This window comes from Lepidochelys kempii, chromosome 15 (genome assembly GCF_965140265.1).
Source record: "Lepidochelys kempii isolate rLepKem1 chromosome 15, rLepKem1.hap2, whole genome shotgun sequence".
Classification (NCBI taxonomy): domain Eukaryota; kingdom Metazoa; phylum Chordata; order Testudines; family Cheloniidae; genus Lepidochelys; species Lepidochelys kempii.
The window spans coordinates 15494102-15503509 of NC_133270.1; the positions used below are offsets into that span (position 1 = coordinate 15494102).

The following is a 9408-nucleotide window of genomic DNA, read 5'->3' on the forward strand; positions in this document are numbered from 1 at the left end:
GAGAGAGCATAATTCAAGCCGGGGAATGGCAGTTAGGAGACCTGTGTTCTATTCCTGGCTCTACCCCAACTAGTGGGTTGTTGAGCAAGTTCAGGGCATCAGCTTCCTCATCTGTAAAACAATGGGGATAACAATGACAACTCCTTGTGAAGTGATTTGAGATTCTTGGTTGGAAGCGGTATTTAAGTGTAAAGTATTATTGTGTTCTATACGTTCAGACATTTTTTCTTTAGCTTTAGCAATATTTAATCATATGACTACTTTCATTTTTAAAAACTTCAAAAACGTATATGCACCGTAGCTGTGTTATGCTCCAAATGTGGACCCACATATATGGGGAAATACGTTTAGACCTGCCTGAGCCAGGCTGTCATAGAATCCAGGATATGGGCTCTCTTGTGTGATTTCTGCAAATTTGCAGTGACTTCTTCCTTTCCAGGGTGAGATCATGTTTTGGTTTGTGGAGCCTTGGAATGGGATGGCTGGTGACAGTACTTCTCAGGGTGTGTCTGGGAGGGGGAGTTCTACAGCTCAAAGGGTAGTAATGCATGTTGGTGGTCTTTTTTATTCTGTGAATCTTGATACTCTTCAGCATGATTTATATCTATTCTATAACTTCCCAGAATTTTGTTTTTAGAGAAACAAATAAGCATTACCAAAATCAACCGTAGATCATTGTTCAGGTTTTGACAGCGTGTGACAATTTTCTTGATGTTAAAGTAGACGCCTTAGGCTCAATTCATTGGTGATATCAAGCCCCCAGATTGGAACACTGGGGTGTTTGCAGGTTGGGATTAAGATACATTGACAGATCTGCCTTTGACTGGTTCCCTACACTATGCTCATCTTAGCTTGTACAGCAATGGCCGGGGTGTGATGTGACTGAGGTAAAATTGATAGTGGTGTGTTGGCGATTTGCACTAGGTTTGTCTTTTGCCAATGTCGTCATCCCTTCATTACCAATAAAAATTCACGTCATTTTTTTAAAAGCAAGGATTTTTATTTATTTAATATTACTAATGTCTATAGGGACTATAATAAGAATGTAAGGATCAGACCTAGTACTGAAAAGAGATTACAGATTCAGCCACAAGATGGAGCTAGAATAATGCTGTACACACCTTGTTAGAGGTGTGTTTCATTGATGAAACATTTTTACTACTGCACCTCTCTCTCTCTCTCTCTCTCTGGCATCCTCAAAAGGGATAGGGGTTTTGCGCTGATCACTAGTTTCTCCCCATTTATTAGGTCACATTCCCAAACCTACCTGAGACAAAGTATAGGCTAAAGCACAAAGGACAAAGAAATAGAGGAAATATCTTCTTACATTTGGAAATCCATTTTTCCTACAACTTCTGTATATAAATCACACTATCCTACAAATTAAAACCTCTCAGATAATCAGATCACAAAGCTCCTGTCCAGTGATGCTTCTTTCATAGCCTTCTATGTTTAGCTGGGTTTTGGGTTCTGCTCTGCTCACCAAGTTAAAAGTAGACTGAGTGGTCAAATTAGGAAGCAGAAGGGAAAGAGGAGGAGAGAAGAGAAAAAAGGGCTGATAATTAGGAAGGTTTGGTCAGTCTTAAAATCAGGTGGATCAGTATAAATGAGAGAGAACAGTAAAGAATCTGGTAGCAGTCTCGGAGGACAACAGAAATTATTGCCAGTGTAAAAGTCAAAGAGGAATATTTCAGGGCACTGGAACAGAGAAGAGTTGCTGTGGACCCTTCAGATGACAAAATGTAATTTACAAAACCTTCCATTTATGGACTGCCTGAGCATCAAATCACATTTCTACCATTCAGTGTCTAGAGTGCTTGTGTGTTTGTTTTCCCATCTAGAAATTGGCTTAAGTCCTACTTAACTCAGAGTAATTGTACATAGATCTTATTTCTGTCTGTTCCTGCCAAAAGGAGGACAGGGAATGAGGAACTGGCAGAACATTCCACATACTAGCACCTTCTCTGGCCATGCCACACCAAGGGGGAAAGTGATTATCATTACTATTATTATTTTTAACAACAAGATTAACATGAAAAATCCTAGCATAGACAGGGCACACTGTAGTTTTATCTTGATGTAACTGGTCAAAGTGAACTCATCAAGGTAAAATTACAATGTTTACCATCAATGGTAAAACTACCTTGTCTGCACTAGTGAATACATTGTAAAATCCTATGCTGTGTTAGCTATCTCTTTGTAAAAATACCTGTCATCTCTTTTTCCTAGTATATAAGTTGTCTACAGCTTTGCTAAGGAAACTCATGCATAAGCTAGCTGCATGAAGTAAATAAACTACCTTCCTGATAAGAAATCCACATGACCTGTTGGACATTCATGGCAGCTCGTCACTCATCGATTGGTTTGAAAAGCCAAAGCTGCTTTTGATGCCTACAGGTGGTGGATGAGCTTTTGACTGGTGTACTACACCAGGTGTAGGCATGTCTAGTAAGACATTTTTTGATGGCCAGCCAAATAGCTGCTGTTTTTTTTTCTTTTCCCCTTATCAAATTCTCAGTAGCAGTAGCCAGCATGAAAGTATTGGTGAATTTAGGAACAAACCAGTCACGGCTTGTACACTTTTTGCTGAGCTGGGAATGTATTCATTCTCTTTTTACATGTAATCTTACTGCATAACTGGTAACACTTTGAGGAAAAAGAATAGCTAAACAGCTTCTGTGAGGGTGGCTTTATCTTTCCAATACTGTTTATTCCTAATATTATTCAATTAGAAACAATGTAAACACATTTTATTTAAAATAAATACTGCCCGTGGGGTAGGTAGACTAAAGGAAAATAAATTTACTTAAACATTAGTGTCCTTCCAAATCTAACCTTTAATGTTTATGCAGGCCCTTGTGCATGTTTCATACATTACATCAATAGAGACAGCATAACAATTCTTTTAAAAACTAGAGTGGCTTCTCTGACTTAAAAGATATGCTTGACGCAGGGGAGGCAACTCAGTCTCTCCAAGATTTCATTTTCATCTCCATTAACTTCTCCTTCACAACGCTATCTCTTGTCTCTCCAATCCTTTAACTTTGGAGATCTGTTTGCTCAGACATAAAGACAGGAAGATGAAAATATTCAACTCTTACAATATGAGTTTCACGTAAAATACTTCAGTGCTTCCTCCTGGCCAGGACAGGATGTCGGGAAAGGTAACAAGTTTTTGTTCTAGGTTTTAAAATGACCAAGAAACACACCTTTTTCTGAATAACTATTGAACAAAACTTGACTCCCCTGCCTTTAGCCTGTTGCTACGTATACCAGATATCTACCTGTGCACATATACTTGAGGCACGTTTATACAAGACACATGTCAACAGAAAATGAATACCAGTTTTGTTCCATGTCTCTCAAACTGCAAGCCTAACTTTTAGCAAGCAATGGCAGGCTATAGCTGGAGAAAGAAGAGCAAGTCCCTATAAAGTGTAATATTGATTATATAATGGGCATGTGTCTATTGTATATGCTGGGTTTTTTTCCTTTTCGTTTTGAACTAAAGTGCTTGGTTTCTGCTTTATGATTACTAAATACATTGTTAGTTTTACTACAGTGCATGCTGTAATCTGTTTATGTGCATTAAATATCATGGTCCTGCTACGGCCCAATTAGTGTGCACATGTTGTTGCTCTAGTTAATTGCATGTTGTCACTCAGTTATTTGCACACTATATTGAGGTCCAAATGCTCTTTTGTACAGTGAAATTACACTCTATACGGGAATAATTGGAAAACTGGTGAGATTTTGTCCATTCTTGTCACGGTGAAGGGAGTTCTGATCCTTGCAGTGTCAGGGTTAGCTTATCATAGGGTTACAGAAAAAAATCTCCTTCCTCATTCTGAAGTTACACAGCCACTCCCACGGCTTCCAAGCAACACTGCAGCTGGGAACAACATCCTCAAGTTCTGCATGAAGTCAGCTACTCCTCCAGGTGAGAGAGCACACAACCATTGCAAGGGAAATTCCCTGAACTGCAAGACTTGGACTCTAGCTCACACACACAGAAGATCAGGGTTGGAAGGGAATTCAGAAGATCATCTAGTCTAACCCCCTGCTCAAAGCAGGACCAATCCCCAATTTTTGCCCCAGATCCCTAAATGGCCCCCTCAAGGATTGAGCTCACAACCCTGCGTTTAGTAGGCCAATGCTCAGACCACTGAGCTATCCCTCCCCCCTCTGACAGATTAACCAAATCTGCACCTTTTAGTTAGGTTTCAGAGTAGCAGCCGTGTTAGTCTGTATTCGATTAAGTGAGCTGTAGCTCACGGAAGCTTATGCTCAAGTAAATTGGTCAGTCTCTAAGGTGCCACTAGTACACCTTTTAGTTAGTCCACCTCCTTTCTTTATGAGAGAGGACCTCCATTTTAAACACAAATTTGCTCCAATTCCAGTGTTGTACTAATCCACATTCACAACTAAAATATTTACTTCCAAATGCTGAATTCTGAAATTAAGACCACAGAAAATGTGTTAAAAATGCTTAGCACTTACATGATGCTGTCCATGTTTAATATGCTTTTAAAAAAAACCCTAACTAATCTTCACAACAAACATGTATTTGGTAGATAAATATTTTTATTCTCAATTTATGGAGGGGGAAATCCAGGCAGAGAATGTGAGTGATTTGCTCAAGGATAGTCGGGATTAGTACTGGGAGTCAGGAACTCCGGAGTTCTATGTTCAGACTAGATCTCGTTCTAAATCTATAATGCCAATTAAGATTGAAAAGCTTGTCAACTCTTAATTATTGCTTTGACAACTATTTTTGTTCCTGTATCTCATTTGCTAGCATTCTGAAGTGTATTAGAACTTTTTAACTTTTGGCCTTTACCTTTATTATGACTTAACATTTTTATCCTAGCTTTTTGTCTTCTATGAAAGTGAATCCTACAGTACACATGGGTTTTAATCATACAAGGTTATGGGATACATATGACACAAGCGAAGTCCTGTCATAGCTTCTCTTCTAGGAAAACAATTGCTGATAGCTTTCTTTCGTTAAGTAATGTCTGAATTATTCCTGTGTCCCTTGAAAGAATGTCTGGCATGCCAATGTCAACCACCAGGGAGGGCAGACAAATGATCAACTGCAGGGCTTCCCACTTCTGCTCAGCCAGCCAGCCAGCTGCTTGTGGCTTCTGCACCTGTCCTGGGTTTTAAGGACAATTAGATCTTTATGGATCCATTTATCTCATTCTTTCCAAAGATCAGATATTAAAAGAGGCAAGTGCCCACACCTTGCAGATGAACTCTAGGAACTAAGGCTGTCACCTGTCCTAATGATAGTACCCCCTCATTAATGTATTTAGATCAAAAAGACACAGGGAGACAATTATTGCAGATATAAAGGGTTTGTTTTGGGGGGTTTTTTTGTTTTTGTTTTTTTACAGAAAGGCAACTACAGTATGTGTCACAGTTCAGGGTAACTGCACCTGGATTTCTCCTCTGTGATTCTTCAAGGGTAATCTTGATTCTTTGATCTTCAGCTATTACTGTTTTAGGCAGAGACCACTGTCTGACTCCCTCTTCACCAGGAGCCTTCCTTGCCTACACTGTGATATCCTCCGAAAGCCAGACCACTTAAAAGGCAAGCACCTGCGCTTTGCTTTCTCTCCAGAGACTATGAATAGCATAAATATCCCATAGTTAAAAGTTAGCACCTCGTTCTTAATAAGCAAGCACACTTATTCTTAAGGTGAAAGCATTATAGAGAAAACATATTAAAAATGTTTAAAGAACCTGTCTGCATGTTAAAAATCTTACTAGAAGTCACTCCACCTCCAACCATGAGCTCTGGTAGATGTCAGTCCTTCAAAACCCACAAATGGATTTTTATCAAGTTCACAACTATCTCATATTCAGAACCAGAACAACCATGAATAGTTTAGTCTTTCCTTTATACAGCTTGGGTCATTGATCTTAGCTTTGTGATCAGCAGACAAAGGCCCATTCCTCAGGGTGTAGCTTCAAAAGTCTAGGTTTTCATTCATCACCCCATAGATATTTCCCATGGAAGCCACTTAACACTTTTTGTTCCAAAAGTCCATTCTTAGCTGGCACGTTGTTCAATATAGTCCTTTGAACCCCCCAGGTCTCACATCTGTCACATCTTCCCCCCCCCTTGGAGGTTACATACAATGCTAGCCCACAATAATATATAAACAATTCATTTAATACAATGGACCCCAAAGATACTTAAATTTAATTCACCAAGGTCTCCCAAAGATATTGCAGGAAGCTGTCATATCCCACTGTATATAACAAACATTCAGCTCTAATAAGTTGTTACCATTATCGGTCAGTGCAATGTCTAGATTTTTCTAGTTAAACTAGACATTTGGTAAGTGCTACAAAAACAAATTCAAGAGCCAAATTAGTTGATGTATGGAAAAAATTATAGTTAAGAAGCCTTTAAGCTGTCAACACATCTCTGTGTACAGGGCTGGTTAACTCTGGAGAACTTCTTTGCATTAGGTGGGACATTTTCCCTTGCCAAAATTATTTTAAGTTTGCATGTATTTGTCAATTTGAATATCAAGAAAGTACAGTTTAAAATATGTTCTTGGTACTGCATAGCCTCAGACAGAGATAAAAGTAAAGTTACCAAAGAGTCACTTCATTGAATGACAAGCAAAATATTCAGTCAACATTCAGCAGCATTTTAGTATATATAGTGTGGGTGTAAGGGCAGATGTGTATGTGTGCCCATTTAAAAGTCACCTTACAACATTCATTTGCTACTTTTATAGACAGCAAATGGATTTCTCTGCAAATATTTCACTACCCCATTTCAGGATAGCTGTGAGAACCCATCATGTTTTCAGGACAGATTAGAATGACATTTAATGTTGCATTATGTTCTGGTCATATTCCCCATATGTAATGGCATCATTGTGTTGGTTGGGGTATGTAAAGTCTTCATTCAGTATTATATGGTGCATTTTAAGATTTCTTTTCCTGATACATCAAGCTGAGGAAGAACTTGTTAAAAAATCATTGCTATCTAACGTGCTAAAATGTTGATCTACTGAGTCACCCTTAACATTACTTTACACACATTTTCAACTGAATAAAATGTGAGAAGTGACATTTCAGTTCATTTTTTTTCATTTATCCGCTTCAAGGGAGAATAAACAGATTTACAATTAATGTACAAAGCCATTTTCTCTTTGTGATGTAATAAACAGTTTGATAACTCATTAGCTTCCTTCCCTCTATAACTACTGCCACTGTGAAGAACCAGTTGGTTTTGTTCCGCACACCCACTTTAGAAACAAACACTATGCACGTGGCTTGTTGTGCACTGACTCCCCTCATATTGCTTCTCAAGGGACTTTTTTTTGTTGAAATACTCCATGAACAATATGAACTAGTGAGATTATGGTATCATAAATTTGAGCAAGTGAGCATGGGATTTTTTAGGCAGATGCTTTGTTTTTGTTAACACCTATTTAACACTAATGATTGACTAACATTTGGAGAAAAGTTCTTTTTGTTAAACATTCAAACAAACTCTCCCTCCTTTTTCAATAGTGGGCTAAGAAAGCTCTTACTCCAATTCTTTAGTCCTTCAAAGAGTCCTCTACCCAAAACAGGGTAGACAAAATTTTATATTTGTAAAGTTAAAAAAAAAAAAGTAGAACTTTTAAAAATCCCAATATTTCTGAGACACCTTCACATATCATAAAGAAGCCGCAGAGGGTACAAGCCCAATTCTCTTCCCCTTGTAGGCCATCTTTAAAGTTCCTTTACATCCCTCCTCCTCACCACATTCTATTTATTATTATTCTTGTTTATAGAAGGACTTTCTATGCTTTTGGCTATAAATCACAAACCAGTGCTACTTCTAAAGCGTTATCCGCACTGCAGTGTAATGACTGCATGGCATCTCTCCAAGTCCTGCACCCACTGAATTTCAAGGCTGTAAACCACACCCTACTGCACTGATGAGAGTCCGGTAAAAATAAGAGACCCTCCTTCTCTAAACTTACCTTTAACAAGTTCTCTCACAATGCAGAGTCCATAATAAATATAGAGGCAGGAGCTGCCGCACTCTAGAAATCAATATTTGTCATTAAAACACTGAGTATTATCATAGCAAAGATAATAGGTGGCTGTGGTATATCTAGAGCATTACCACCGGAGTTTATTATTTTTGTTTTTTGGCAGTAGCACCTACTGTCTCCACTCAAGATCAGGGTCCCATTGTGCTAGGCACTGTACAAAAACATAGTAAGAGACAGACCTTGCCCTAAAGCACTCATAGTCTAACTAGTATAGAAATGAATACTACTTAGAGTTTGGTCTCTTCCCTGTTTTCCATTTATTCAGACTATTTCCTGTTCATTGCCAAAATCTCATTAGAAAATCCACAGTATTTTCAACCAAGTAATGTATCAGTACAGAAATGCAGGTCCATTCGTAAAAGCCTTAACTTACCATTGAAGGGAAAAACTGAATGCATCCTTGACCTGTCCACATCTTAAAACAAAGGGGAATGGATGGCTATCCACCAGGGAAGCATGTCTGTGTTACCAGGGAAACAAACAGCAAAAATAAAGGAACCCTCAGTGTTCTTGTCATTTAGATTTTTTTCAGCTGGAAACAGGGCCTGTGTTAAAATAATGGAGACATTGTTCTGCCTTCAGGACTGTGTGCTGTCCTCACTGGATGACAGACATATCTTTCTCCCCATCATGTTGTCACTCATAAGGAGAGCCACTCAGTTATGTATTCAGAGGAGAACCATTGATATTTTCTAATCCTTGGGCAGTGTGCAATGCACCCATCTTCCAATGAATTCCAACGCCCCCAAACTGTGGTCACGGTAAATGTCTCATATTAATCAGGGCCGAAGCTAATAAGTATTTTTGGACACCGGTAAAGAGGAGTTGGACTTAAAATGAGTGCATGGTGGGCAGTAAGGGATACAAAGGAACTTTTAAAGGTGACCTGCAAAGGGAAGAAGTTGGCCTTGTGCCCTCTTTTGCTTCTTTATGCTATATAAAAAGGGCTCAGGAGTTGGTGGTGATTCAGTATGTGTTATTCGTCCCTGTGAGTCAGTATTGGAAACATGCATCAGCTGGACGTTAGGAGGGGAGATGTTGTAATGTTGGAGATGCCATATTTCAAATGAGATGCAAAATTGGGACACTGTGTACTTGCTGTCAATGAAAGGTACTATGTAAGTGCAAGATTAGCGTTCTAACTCAAGTATGTATGAAATATTGTGCCTTGTCCTTAAATTATGGCCCGTGATCCTGTACTGTCAAAGTCAATGGGAGCTTGGCTGCTCCTTTCAATGAGCATATGATGAAGTCCCCTGTGACTAATTGTTCTCCCATCCAGATCACAACAATTACATGAAGAGATGGAGACAAAAGAGAGAGAGATTCATTG

The 9408-nt window shown here is 38.8% G+C and overlaps 1 long non-coding RNA gene across 1 annotated transcript in view; it reads right to left on the reverse strand.

Annotated features, from left to right (window-relative positions):
- LOC140898837 (uncharacterized) overlaps positions 1-8486 on the reverse strand; it is a 78482-nt gene extending 69996 nt beyond the window's left edge. The window contains exon 1 of the long non-coding RNA XR_012155121.1: positions 8449-8486. This is a non-coding gene — a long non-coding RNA (uncharacterized lncRNA). The remainder of the gene's footprint in view (positions 1-8448) is intronic.
- Between the last annotated feature and the right edge of the window lie 922 nt (positions 8487-9408).